The 14,970-nt window shown below is 37.6% G+C and overlaps 1 long non-coding RNA gene across 1 annotated transcript; it reads left to right on the plus strand.

The window, feature by feature from the left end:
* Positions 1-1,426: 1,426 nt before the first annotated feature.
* LOC309661059 lies at positions 1,427-12,958 on the plus strand. The gene is made up of 2 exons (XR_014263838.1): positions 1,427-8,953; positions 8,993-12,958. It is a non-coding gene; the product is annotated as an uncharacterized lncRNA (long non-coding RNA).
* The last annotated feature ends 2,012 nt before the right edge of the window (positions 12,959-14,970 follow it).

Here is a 14,970-nt window from a genome sequence, read left to right on the forward strand (position 1 = left end):
AGATATTTTTGGGTCAAGTGGATATCCATATGCAAAAAAAAAAAAAAAAGCTAATTTGAATTCATATCAAATCTCACAGTAAATACAGAAATTAACTCAAAATGGATCATAGACCCAAGTGTAAAACCTAAAACTAAAATTTCTATAATACATAGGAAAAAATATTTGTAACCATGAGTTAGGCAAAAATTTCTTAGGTAACATCAAAAGCAAGAGCCTTAAATGAATAAAAATGTATAACTTTTTTTGGATCTGCATCAAAATTAGGAATGTCTCTCCTTTGAAAGACACTGTTATGAGAATAAAAAGAAAATTCACAGATTAAGAGAAAATATTTGCAAATCATATATCTGATAAAGAGTTTACATCCACAATTTGTAAAGAATCTTCAAAACTAAATAGTAAAAAAATAAGCAATCAAATAAAAAGTCAACAAAAAACCAAGAAACTTCATCAAAGAAGATATATGGATGCAATAAAAAGAAAGAAGAGCATATCCTCAGCATCATTTGTCATTAGTGAAATGTGAATTAAAACCACAATGAGATACCACCACTACATACCTACTAGAATAAGAAAGACTGACCTTACCAAGAGTTGGTAAGAATATGGAGCAACCGAAACTCTCATACACTGCTCAAGGAATGTAAGATGGTATAACATTTTGGAAATTAGTTTGTTAGTTTCTTAAAAATTTAACCATCCAGCTACCATATGGGCCAGACATCTCACGCCTAAGTATTTACCCAAGAGAAATGAAAGCATATGTTCACAACAAAGACTTGTACACAAATGTTTATAGCTGCGTTATTTGTAATAGCCCAAGACTGGAAACAATCCAAATGTCTAATAGGTGAATGGATAAACAAATTGTGGTATATCCATATAATGGTATACTACTCAGCAATAAAAAGGAATGCACTATTGATACACACAAAGGATGAATCACAAAATAATTATACTGAGGAAAATAAGCTATACAAATAAAAGAGAGAGAGAGAAAGATGCTGTATGATTCCATATATATAAAACTCTAGAAATGTAAATGAATTTATGACAGAAAGCAGATAAGTGGTTGCCTGGGGGCATGGAGAGTGGTGTGATGGAGGGATTATAAAGGAGCACAAGGAAACTTTGGGGATTTGTAGATATGTTTATTATCTTGATTGTAATGATAGTCTCATGAGGATTTACATATGTCAAAAACTCATCAAAAGAGGGAAGAGATATGGGGATATATGTATATGTATAGCTGATTCACTTTGTTATAAAGCAGAAACTAACACACCATTGTAAAGCAATTATACTCCAATAAAGATGTTAAAAAAATTTAAAAATTTAAAAAAATGAAACATGGTAAAGAAAAAAAAAACTCATCAAATTGTACACTTTAAATAACTTTGTTCATAGTTAGTTATATCTCAATGAAGATTTTTTTTTAAACTCAAGTCTAATAATTTTTTAGAAGTCTGTGAAATGATGACTGTGCAATTTATTCATTGTAGCATTATTTTTAATAGAAAATTGAAAACAAACCATACCATTAATAAAGTTCTGGATAAATATGCTATGGTGCATCCATATATTAAAATATATATGGAAAGATCTCCAAGATGCTCTGATAAGGGCAAAAGGCAAGGTCAGAAGATTCTTCTAGAGCTCTGATCTTGAGTAGGCATTCACACTCCCTTCCATGAGTACTGAATGGGGAAGTCTGGAGGCTCCAGAATACTAGGGAACTATATTCAAGTGTTTATTTAAAGACACCCATTGATTTGGGATTCTGACTTTTGTCCTCTGCAATTTAAATTAAAAGTTTATATTTACATGTGTGTGTTTAAATGTTGGAGATCAGAATCTGTATTCATTACCAATATATTCTATATATTATATATTTGCTCATATATATATAAAGATATTCTAGAAGGATTCCAAAAAGTGGAAAACCATGGAAAAGAAATAGGCAGATGGGGGAATAAGTACAGCAAGGAGCTTTTAAAAATTAACTTGATAATCTATATCAAAATCTGTCTGAATCTTTAAAATAATAGAAAAATTCTGCCTAGGGACTGAGGAAAAGGAGAATTTCTAATGATAACTCTGAAAAGGTATATTTATTCAGAAATCTGGAACTAAGACCTCACAGCTTCCTCATCCAAGAGAAAAAGTACATAAAATAACTAAACTTCAAAGATGCAGAACCTTTTTTGGGACTTTCCCCCCTAGTTTTTTAGACCTTTTACTGAATTTCACAAAGCTTATTTCAGTTCCAGTTTTCTGATATATCCTGCTGAATTTTTAGTCTTGTAATAACCTTCATAAAATGGATTAAAAGTGTTAACAACTTCATAGTTATTGGTATATTCCTAATAGATAATGACCAATATTCAAGACGTTTATCTGTTCTTCTATTTTTCTGTTTTTCCCCCTCTGGCCAGCCCCTGTCTTACTTTCTTGTAGGTCAAATATTAAACAGTCAATGTCAAAAGTTACTTGCAGGCAAATAAGGAAATAAAATAATTGTTATTTTTTTCAAACAACAATTGTTTAGTTCCAGAAACCATATGAAAATGAGTGGTTAATTGTGCTTAACCTTATTAAATGAAAAAAGAAAGGATATTGCAAGCATCACACACACAAAAATAAAGGAATTATTAAATCTCATTTATAGTACCATGAAATCTATACAATTCAGCTGAAAAACATTTGCCCACGGATGGCTGCCTCATTGTGAGCAGATGTTGCCTTCAAAGAATTTTAGACAACAGTGGGTGAAGAGCTTTCCAAATACAATTTAAATGTATACATCTATATTTATATGTTACCCAATGTCCAGTGGCATAGATACATTTTTTATCTGGGATTCAATTTCTTCATGATTGCCTTGATCTGTGTAATAAGTTTCAAGTAATTGTGACCTTCACCATATCCCAAAACTGAAAGGATTTGGCAAGAAATAAATAAAAGTTTGATTTTTCTCTTCATTCACTCATCAAGGTTATTATTTGCTATTTGTTTCATTCTTTATTTCTTTGGCTCAACATCTGTTTTATTGGAAAGACATGTGTGATGTAGAGAAAATTAAACCAGGATTATTTCCTGGCAATCAACAACCAAAAGTGAATACTAAATTTGTTGGTCGTTAAAGCCTTAAAGAGTATTTGGAGGAAAGAGTATTTCTTTCTCTTATTTCATTTACAGTGGAAAATCAAAAAGTGGATTCTGGAGGAATCATCTCCTGATGATTTTTTTTTTAATGTTTTTATTTTCTCTGTGAATCTAGTGGAGATTGCACATTTCAGCAGAGATGGCCAATACACTGAGTTTTATAAAGGGACAATTCTGAGTTTATTTTCTTAAATGGGTTTATACTTCATATATAGTCCCCCTTTTTCTTTTAAGAAAAGAAATGTCATTGGCTTTTCCCCATGTAGGAAATTGTATAAATTTATCTTGCACATAGGTTTTTTCTGAAACCTAGTTTCTATAACTTGGTTCCAGAGCCAGCTTCATGGGTGTGTGATCTGTCCAGTAACACAGGGCCCCTCACTCTGAAGGGCCCAATGCTTGAGTTAATGCTCTGCTGTCGCCATCTTAGTACTCTTAATAATTAGAACAAGGGACCTCACATTTTCATCTTGAGCTGGGCCCCCCAAATTTTGTAGCAGGCATGCTCGGTTCATGTAAACAATCATCAAAGTTATAGTGAAAGAGTATCCTGGGCCTTATGAAGTATAACAGAGGACATTTATTGAGCATTAGGTGCTGTTCTAAGAACTTTATGGGTATTAATTAATTTGAGCGTTAAGAAAACCACTACAAGGTACGTGTGATCATTTGCCTCATTTTACAGATGCAGAAACTGAAACACAGAGGTTCATGAAATTAATCACTTGCTCAGTAAAGTGAGGGGCCAGAATTAGATCCCAGACAGCCTGACTCCAGAGCCTGCTATGTTAAAAGTAGTGAGAGCAGTTAAAGATCATTTCAGAATCACGTGGCTTCCATAACAGAGTGCCAATCTTGTTTTGTGCCTCTATGTCCCATTTCCCTAGTTTCAGACTTTATCTGGGTAACCAGTATACTGTAGATGTTTGATTTAGCAGAATTTATAGGATGCCCCCATTGCTTTGATCCATGAAGTATCCCACCTGCAAGTATATCCACAGACCAAAGGATCACATTCTAATTCTTTTGGGAGCATCCATGTTACCATCAAAGCACCTGGGGTGTTTAAGGCTAACTTCCTAATTCACATATTTGCTAATCCAGAAGATATTCTTACTTTTTACTTCTTATTTAAGATGGACTCAGTTCTTTGGCTGAACTAAAAATGCATATTGCCCCATAAAACTTGCTTCAGCCGACTTGTAATTAGTTTGCTTTCTGTCAGCAATGGGGAAACCAGCTTCTGGACACTAATATTTTTCAGGCAGGGAAGGTAATAAAATCTGGCAGTCAGCAACTATGAATAAAAACAAAGAAAGCAGAAAGGAAGTCCCATTTTGTGAGACATGGCAACTCAAGGCCAAAACATCCACGTGGTAAGGGATTTACTTAAAAGTATTTTCAAACAAAGAAAAGAAGATGTAACATAAATATCTCATTGGGGGGAACATGACTGAAAGTGCTAAAAAAGATTGCCAACATATGCCCAGTGAAGACAATGAGAAGAGTTTACCCTGGTGGCTATGAGCTATAGCCTTAAGACCCGGCTTTAAATCCTGGCTTTATCACTTAATAGAAAGTGAAATCTTAGGCAAGGTTTTCTTTTTTTTGGCTGTGTTGGGTCTTCTTTGCTGCACGGTCTTTCTCTAGTTGCCGTGAGCAGGGGCTACTCTTCATTGCGGTGCGTGGGCTTCTCATTGCGGTGGCTTCTCTTGTTGTGGCGTGCGGGCTCTAGGGCAGTCGGTCTTCAGTAGTTGTGACACGTGGGCTTCAGTAGTTGTGGCTCGAGGGGTCTAGAATTCAGGCTCAGCAGCTGTGGCACACAGGCTTAGTTGCTCCATGGCATGTGGGATCTTCCTGGACCAGGCCTCGAACCCGTGTCCCCTGCATTGGCAGGTGGATTCTTAACCACTGCACCACCAGGAAAGTCCCGGCAAGGTCTTCTTTTATGTAAAATGAACACCTACTATGTGCCAAGTGTTGTGCAAGCGTCAGAAAAAAAAAAAACAACCCAACATGGTGCCTGCTTTTAAGACATTTCCATCTAGAGTGATACTAAGATAGTAGAATACTACTATTGCACATATATACAATAAGTATAAAAGATGGTGAGTTCTAGCATCATTCAGTATTCCACCTCTCTGAGGAACTGGTTATAACCTTACCGAGGGTTAACAGAACGACTTGCAATGGGATGTCCATTTCTGGCTTCTGAGTCTTCACTTCCAATGACACAAAGAGCTCATTCTGCTTAAGCACTCCTCAGGAGTGCTTACCAGAGCAGCGGTAGACCCAACACTGGGCTTCAGCAGCTAATGGTGTTTAGGGTTCTTCCCTTGAAGCATCTGAAGTACTGGGTTCATGAAGATGATGCTAAGTATTTTCTTAGGGCTAAGACCATAAATTCAACTACAAAACTGGAACATTTTCAACCCTATTTCCCCATAATGTGAGTGTTTGGGGTTTTTCTAAAGTACTTTTCCAGTAAATTGCACACTGCTTGTCCACAGAGGTAAACAGCAGCGCAAGGGCAGATGATGAACACCCGTGGCCTTCGGTGCCTAAGTTGTAAGAACACTTCCCCCTCAAATGCCACCGAATTTCTACAGCCAAGTTAAGCGCCATATGTGTGCCACATTTATTCCCGGAGCAGCCGTTACTCTTATTGCCCCCAGCAAAGGTTATGAGTCATGTTTGGGTGACTCAGGACTTCATAAATTGTGGTAAATGGAGTCAAATTTTCTTTTTCCTATGTGATTGAGCAACAAAAATCACTGCTCTTGATAACACAAAAATGGAGTATTGTGGCACACGTTCACAGGGCCTCGAATAGGTTAATAGGCCCCTTTCAGAACATCTCCCATATTTTAAGGTCCATGTTTTTTCCAGCGCAGACTTGGGTACCAGGCTTGAGTGATTTTTGTATTCCCTTGGTCTCTCCGCATTAAAATCTTAGGCTCTGGTCAAGTTCAGCTTTCCAATCCAAACCTCCAGCTAGATAAAAGAAAATGTGCTAGAGACGTAGCTAACCAAATCTGGAAAAGGAGTCTTAGGAGTGTGGATGAGGGGTGACCTCACTGGGATGGGTAAGAAGAAAATCTTCTTTATCATCAGTTTGGTGGATGTCTGGAAAACAAAACAGCTGCAGTTATTCCCCTCCCTGCATCCAGGCCCTTTGCAATGCGATGCTGCAGCCCCTGTCATCATCAAGATGCAACCTGTCTCCCCAGTCCTCGGATCTGGCCTAGCCTTGTAACTTGCTTTGGCCAAGAGAATATGGAAGAAGTGACAGCGTACAAGGACTTGCACTCTCCCCCTCTCCTTGACCTTGCCTCCACCATGTGAACAAACCTGGGCAAACCCGCTAGAGAATGAAAGACCACTTGGTCCATGGTCAGCTGACTTGATTTACCAACTGTACTCCCAGCTGGTACCTATGGTACACATGGTACAGGGTCCAAGAGCCCCATGTGACAAAGTCCAACCAAGACGAGCTTATTGATCTGCAGCTGACTGTGTACAGGCATGAGCAAGCCCAGCTGACATCAACCAACCCTGGCCCAAATCATCAGAACCACACAGGTGCCCCACTGACTTGTGAGCGATAATATGTAGTTATTGTCTTAAACTATGGAGGTTTGTCGTGGCTTGGTATACAGCAGTAACTACCTGATACAAGCATAATCACCATAATCATCTGCATCATCAATAACCATCATTCATTTTCACATTTTTTCCATATACCTTCTCATCCTATCCCCAGTTTCCCTTATTATTAACATCTGACATTAGTGTGGCACATTTGTTACAATGATGAGCTAATATTAATACATTATTATTAACTAAAATCCATAGTTACATTAGGGTTCACTGTATTGCACCTTCTACATGTTTTGACAAATGTATGATGACATGTATTTCCCATTATGGCATCATACAGGGTAGTTTCACTGCCCTGAAAATCCCCTGTGCTCCTATTCATTCCTCCTTTCCTCCCCCACTGAGTCGCTGGCAACCACTGACCTTTTTACTGTCTCCATAGGTTTGTCTTTTCCAGAATGTCATGTAGCTGGAATCATACGGTATGTAGCCTTTTCAGATTGGCTCATTTGAACAGTTTTTATTTGTCTTGCACTGTGTTACTTTTCCTAAATGATCTCATTTAACCCCGTAGGGTGCTATTATTATGCTTAGTTTACAGAGGAGAGAACTGAACTCAAAGATGAGTTAACTGGCCCAAGGACACATAGCTAATAAGTGCTGGGGCTCCAGAAACTCCGGCCTTTCTGATTTTAGAGCCTAAACTCTTAATTATTACAGGAAAAGTTGCAAAGTGGGATCCAGAGGCCACATTCAGCCTATGGTTTTGTTTCATTTGGCTCACCTGCTGTTTTAAATACCAGAAAATTTCAGCTTTTCTTTTAAATATTGTAGGGTGTGGCAATTTTAGGCCTGAGTTCTCACACTGCAGTTGTCTTAGCCAGCTTGGACTGGGTAGTTTAAACAACATTTATTCCTCCAGTCTGGAGGCCAGAAGTCCGAGATCAATCAAGGGGCCAGCAGACTGAGAAGTGAGAGCTCTCTTCCTTGTAAGGAGGATGGTCTGGCTAAAGAATGACAATTTCACTCGGCCAAACACCTTGATGGATTCTGGTCCTGAGAAAATGGGCCTGGGGGTACATTGGGAATAGGGGCTGGAGGGGGGAACAGAGCTCGAGGAGCATGGAGTCCCTATGGGCACCTCGGGCCATATGCTGGTGAAGGAGAAAGAAAGGAAATTGAGAGAGAAGAAGAGCTAGCAAAGTGGCATGAAGCCTAGGCATTATATGGTGTGGCAGAGCTAGTGAGAGATGCTGGTGGTGATAGGTGTCTTAAAACATCTAAGACCAAGTGCTGGCAAGGATGTGGAGAAATTGAAACCCTTGCACACTTTAGTGGGAACTCAGAATGGTGCAGTTACTATAGAAAGCAATATGGAAGTTCTCAAAAATTAAAAAATAGAACTACCATATGACCCAGCAATCCCACTTCTGGGTATATATCCAAAAGAATTGAAATCAGGATCTCAAAGAGATATCTATACCCCCATGTTCACTGCAGCATGATTGACAATAGTCAAGATATAGAGACAGCCCAAATGGCCAGATGAATGGATAAAGAAAATGTCATATATATATATATATATATATATATATATATATATATATATATAAATATATATATATATATATATATATATAAAATGGAATATTATTCAGCCTTAAAAAACAAAGGAAATCCCACCATTTGTGACAACATGGATGAAACTAGAGGACATTACGCTAAGTGAAATAAGTCAATCATAGGACAAATGTGCATGATACCACCTATATGAGGTATCTAAAAATAGTTAAACTTGTAAATCAACTATACTCCAATAGAAATTAAAAAAAAAAAAAGTAGTCAACCTCACAGAAACCAAGAATAGAATAGTAGTTGTCAGGGGCTAGGGGAGAGGGAAATGGAGAATTGTTTCTCAAAAGGTATAAAGTTTCTGTTATGCAAGATGAATAAGTTCTAGATATCTGCTGTACAGTACAGTATCTATAGCTAATGACATGGTATTGTGCACTTTCAAAATATGTTAATAGGATAGATCTCATGAAGTATTCCTACCAGAAAAAATAAAATGCAAAAGAACAAAGGAAATTTTTGGAGGTGAAACATTTATTTAGTACCTTGTTTGTGGTGATGATATCACAGGTGTATGCATATGTCCAAATTCATCAAGATATATACATTAAATGTGTGCAATTTTTTGTATATCAGTTATACCCCAATAAAGTTAAAAAAAAGAATAAAACTATTTAATATGCAATTTCACACTGATTACTGTGCAGTGCGGTGTTATGAAACTCCCTCATACTAATTCATAGACCTTTACTGAAAGTTCTACTACAGTCCACAGCTGTGTATTCACAATTGTTTGGGGGAGAGACATCAAGAGGAAGATTCTAAGTTTGGAGTAATATGGGGCAGTGAAAATTGAAATAACACTAAGATTCAGAATGTAAAACAAGACTTCAGAGGACACAGGAAATCAGAAGGAGTGACAATGAATTTCAGAATGTTGGGTGGACATTGAACTTTAGTTGAGGTCTTTATTTGTGGGTTCAGGCTATTTCTGTCTAGATCATTAGGGCTCAGGAGACTTCAGATGATATCTGAGTTACACAACCATTGTGTTTAATCAAGAATTTCCCACTGAAATCTCCCAGCTGGTTCCATTTGCCTTGCCCCAGGCAAATGTAAACCACAGGTATTTGACTCTAGTTGGGGAACAGGGTGTCCAGACAGAATGAATGCATGGGCCTTGATAGTATATTTTCCCAACAACCTCTGCAATTAAAGAAGTTTGTAATCCAAGATTTGAGTAAGTAGTTGTATGAGAGAAGATGGAATGTGTTTGAGGTTTCTAGATGAATTATAAATAACAGAAATCCTTAAATTGCCTTGAGCTTTTTACTTTGAAAAGTATGCCTTCAGAGTACAGGACATTTTGGCATCTTGACCCGGTGGAAATTTTTATCCCAAGCTCTTGATACTAAAGACTATTTCTGCTCATGGAACATTCTCCAGGATAGATCATATCTTGGGTCACAAATCAAGCCTTGGTAAATTTAAGAAAATTGAAATCGTACCAAATATCTTTTCCAACCACAATGCTATGAGACTAGATATCAATTACAGGAAAAAATCTGTAAAAAATACAAACACATGGAGGCTAAACAATCCACTACTAAATAACCAAGAGATCACTGAAGAAATCAAAGAGGAAATTAAAAAATACCTAGAAACAAATGACAATGAAAACACGACGACCCAAAACCTATGGGATGCAGAAAAAGCAGTTCTAAGAGGGAAGTTTATAGCAATACAAGCCTACCTCAAGAAACAAGAAACATCTCAAATAAAAAACCTAACCTTACACTGAAGCAATTAGAGAAAGGAGAACAAAAACCCCCAAAGTTAGCAGAAGGAAAGAAATCATAAAGATCAGATCAGGTAAAAAATGAAAAAGAAATGAAGGAAACAAGAGCAAAGAACAATAAAACTAAAAGCTGGTTCTCTGAGAAGATAAACAAAATTGATGAACTATTAGCCAGACTCATCAAGAAAAAAAGGGAGAAGACTCACATCAATATAATTAGAAATGAAAAAGGAGAAGTAACAACTGACACTGCAGAAATACAAAGGATCATGAGAGGTTACTACAAGCAATTATATGCCAATAAAATGGACAACCTGGAAGAAATGGACAAATTCTTAGAAAAGCACAACATTCTGAGACTGAACCAGGAAGAAATATAAACAGACCAATCAAAAGCACTGAAATTGAGACTGTGATTAAAAATCTTCCAACAAACAAAAGTCCAGGACCAGATGGCTTCACAGGCAAATTCTATCAAACATTTAGAGAAAACTAACACCTATCCTTCTCCAACTCTTCCAAAATATAGCAGAGGGAGGAACACTCCCAAACTCATTCTATGAGGCCATCATCACCCTGATACCAAAACCAGACAAAGATGTCACAAAGAAAGAACTCTACAGGCCAATATCACTGATGAACATAGATGCAAAAATCCTCAACAAAATACTAGCAAACAGAATCCGACAGCACATTAAAAGGATCATACACCATGATCAAGTGGGGTTTATCCCAGGAATGCAAGGATTCTTCAATATACACAAATCAATCAATGTGATAAACCATATTAACAAATTGAAGGAGAAAAACCATATGATCCTCTCAATAGATGCAGAAAATGCTTTTGACAAAATTTAACACCCATTTATGATAAAAACCCTTCAGAAAGTAGGCATAGAAGGAAATTACCTCAACATAATAAAGGCCATATATGACAAACCCACAGCCAACATCGTTCTCAATGGTGAAAAACTGAAACCATTTCCACTAAGATCAGGAACAAGACAAGGTTGCCCACTCTCACCACTATTTTTCAACATAGTTTTGGAGGTTTTAGCCCCAGCAATCAGAGAAGAAAAAGAAATAAAAGGAATCCAAATTGGAAAAGAGAAGTAAAGCTGTCACTGTTTGCAGATGACATGATACTATACATAGACAATCCTAAAGATGCTACCAGAAAACTACTAGAGCTAATCAATCAATTTGGTAATGTAGCAGGATATAAAATTAATGCACAGAAATCTCTTGCATTCCTATCCACTAATGATGAAAAATCTGAAACAGAAATTAAGGAAACACTCCCATTTACCACTAAAACAAAAAGAATAAAATACCTAGGAATAAACCTACCTAAGGAGACAAAAGACCTGTATGCAGAAAACTATAAGACACTGATGAAAGAATTTAAAGATGATACAAACAAACGGAGAGATATACCATGTTCTTGGATTGGAAGAATCAACATTGTGAAAATGACTATACTACCCAAAGCAATCTACAGATTCAATGCAATCCCTATCAAACTACCAATAGCATTTTTCACAGAACTAGGACAAAAAGTTTCACAATTTGTATGGAAACACAAAAGACCCCGAATAGCCAAAGCAATCTTGAGAAAGAAAAACGGAGCTGGAGGAATCAGGCTCCCTGACTTCAGACTATACTACAAAGCTACAGTAATCAAGACAGTATGGCACTGGCACAGAAACAGAAATATAGATCAATGGAAAAGGATAGAAAGCCCAGAGATAAACCCACGCACATATGGTCACTTTATCTTTGATAAAGGAGGCAAGAATATACATTGGAGAAAAGACAGCCTCTTCAATAAGTGGTGCTGGGAAAACTGGACAGGTACATGTAAAAGAATGAAATTAGAATACTCCCTAACACCATACACAAAAATAAACTCAAAATGGATTAAAGACCTAAATGTAAGGCCAGACACTATAAAACTCTTAGAGAAAAACATAGGCAGAACACTCTATGACATAAATCACAGCAAAATTCTTTTTTGACCCACCTCCTAGAGAAATAGAAATAAAAACAAAAATAAACAAATGGGACCTAGTGAAACTTAAAAGCTTTTGCACAGCAAAGGAAACCATAAACAAGATGAAAAGACAACCCTCAGAATGGGAGAAATTATTTGCAAATGAAGCAACTGACAAAGGATTAATCTCCAAAATTTACAATTAGCTCATGCAGCTCAATATCAAAAAAACAAACAACCCAAACCAGAAATGGGCAGAAGACCTAAATAGACATTTCTCCAAAGAAGACATACAGATTGCCAACAAACACATGAAAGGATGCTCAACATCACTAATCATTTGAGAAATGCAAATCAAAACTACAATGCGGTATCACGTCACACCAGTCAGAATGGCCATCATCAAAAACTCTACAAACAATAAATGCTAGAGAGGACGTGGAGAAAAGGGAACCCTCTTGCACTGTTGGTGGGAATGTAAATGGATACAGCCACTATGGAGAACAGGATGGAGGTTCCTTAAAAAACTAAAAATAGAACTCCCATATGACCCAGCAATCCCACTACTGGGCATATACCCTGAGAAAACCATAATTCAAAAAGAGCCATGTACCACGATGTTCATTGCAGCTCTATTTACAATAGCCAGGACATGGAAGCAACCTAAGTGTCCATCGACAGATGAATGGATAAAGAAGATGTAGCACATATATACAATGGAATATTACTCAGCCATAAAAAGAAATGAAATTGAGTTATTTGTAGTGAGGTAGATGCACCTAGAGTCTGTCATACAGAGTGAAGTAAGTCAGAAAGAGGAAAACAAATACCGTATGTTAACACATATATATGGAATCTAAAAAAAATGGTTCTGAAGAACCTAGGGGCAGGACAGGAATAAAGACGCAGACATAGAGAAGGGACTTGAGGACACGGGGAGGGGGAAGGGTAAGCTGGGACGAAGTGAGAGAGTGGCATGGACATATATACACTACCAAATGTAAAATAGATAGCTAGTGGGAAGCAGCTGCACAGCACAGGGAGATCAGCTCAGTGCTTTGTGACCACCTAGAGGGGTGGTATAGGGAGGGTGGGAGGGAGATGCAAGAGGGAGGGGATATGGGGATATATGTATATGTATAGCTGATTCACTTTGTTATAAAGCAGAAACTAACACACCACTGTAAAGCAATTATACTCCAGTAAAGATGTTAAAAATAAATAAATAAATAAATAAAAAGACTATTTCTCTATCCGTTTTAATGAGAATGATATGAATATTGATAAATTTCCATATACTATGTTTCAGAAAACATAATTATCAGTTAGACATTATATTCAGCTGTGAGTAAACTGATACCTGAAAAAAAATAGTGTATTGATCACACAAGAGTGTATTCTCTTGTGTAAAAGAAGTCTGGAGTCAGGCCCTCCAGGGATCATGTAGTGATTCAGAGTTTATCACTTCCATATAAACACAGGAGCTTTCTTTGCATATCGGACTAGGAAGAGGCCATTTGTGACTTCACCAGAACTGCTGAACACTTTAGTAATCTAAGGGTCCAAATGTTCTGCTTCCTTCCACAACTGCTGTCTCATGCGAGTCTCACCTGAGGTAGGTCTGGAGACATTATTACCTCCCTTGCACTAATCATGAAAGGTAAAGGATGTGAGTCATAACCAGGAAGTGGCAGTTCTCTTTCCACTGAGTGAATGAGTATGAAAAGCTCCAGATTTGCCACCAAAGACTGGACAAACAGCTTCTCTGGGACAATGGACACATCATGGGCACTGCTCTCAGGACACACTGAGGTTTCTCACTTCAACCCAACAGTAAGTTTCTGGGCAGAGAATGCCCCCATCCAGACCAAGCAAGGCCTGGGAGAAAGAACCCAGCTGCCCTGGGTCTCAGTGTTCTCTTCCCACTAAGCGTCCACAACCCTGTTAAAGCTCCAGACCCTACTTATTTCATAGTGTGACAAGGACAATTTATTTGCAGCTTTCTCAACTCTCACAAGGCCTCACGGTAGCTCTGTTGATCTGATTTAATTAAAATAAATTCCTGAAAAAACTCATACAAAGGACTTGACCTATAACAATATTCCTTGTTCTCTTTTGTTAATTTACTGGAAAAACATACTTAAACCCGTTGAACTCAACAGATTGCAGATCCAACTGTATGATCATCCAAAAATTTATTTCTCACTTCCTAAACTAGTTATATAGTCAGGTTCAGGTTCACAGGAAACCCCCAGATCTCATGCAACTTTTTCAGCGTCCAAAGATGTGAGCTGTGTTCCCTTTAAGATGGACGGGAAATCTAGCATGGAAATGATGTTTCTAAATCAGATTCTCTCACTCTGTGGGCTCCAGCTGCTCAAATTTCATGAGGATGACTTCTCAGGGCCTTCAGATCTCATTTCACATCAAGCAAAGTCTGGTCTTGATTAAAGTAGCAGTGAGGAAAGCATACGGCAGTCAGAGATGCAGAGACTGAGTAATCAGCCCCTGCAGGTTCACACTGAAGAAAGTAAGAGCCCATAAACTGTCTGCATTGAAGCTGGGCTCCAAATGAAACATGAGCTTGCACAGTCCCTGTGTTTATATATTTGAGTTAATTGAGTTTTTAATTATTAAAAGTGAGTCGAGCCAGGCAAAGGATTTAGTGAGCTCCGTATTAAAATAACACATAGAGGCAAACTTTCTCCAACTCTTGACAGGATGAGTGTCGGAACTCTTTGTTGTCACGTATTTTAATAGGAAAGGAAGGGGTTGGAGCTGAGACCATGCACAAGTTACTAGGCTTTTGCATCTGCAGAGTGGAAGGAATAATGCCTTT

This window comes from Balaenoptera physalus (genome assembly GCF_965194825.1).
Source record: "Balaenoptera physalus genome assembly, chromosome: 5".
NCBI lineage: Eukaryota > Metazoa > Chordata > Mammalia > Artiodactyla > Balaenopteridae > Balaenoptera > Balaenoptera physalus.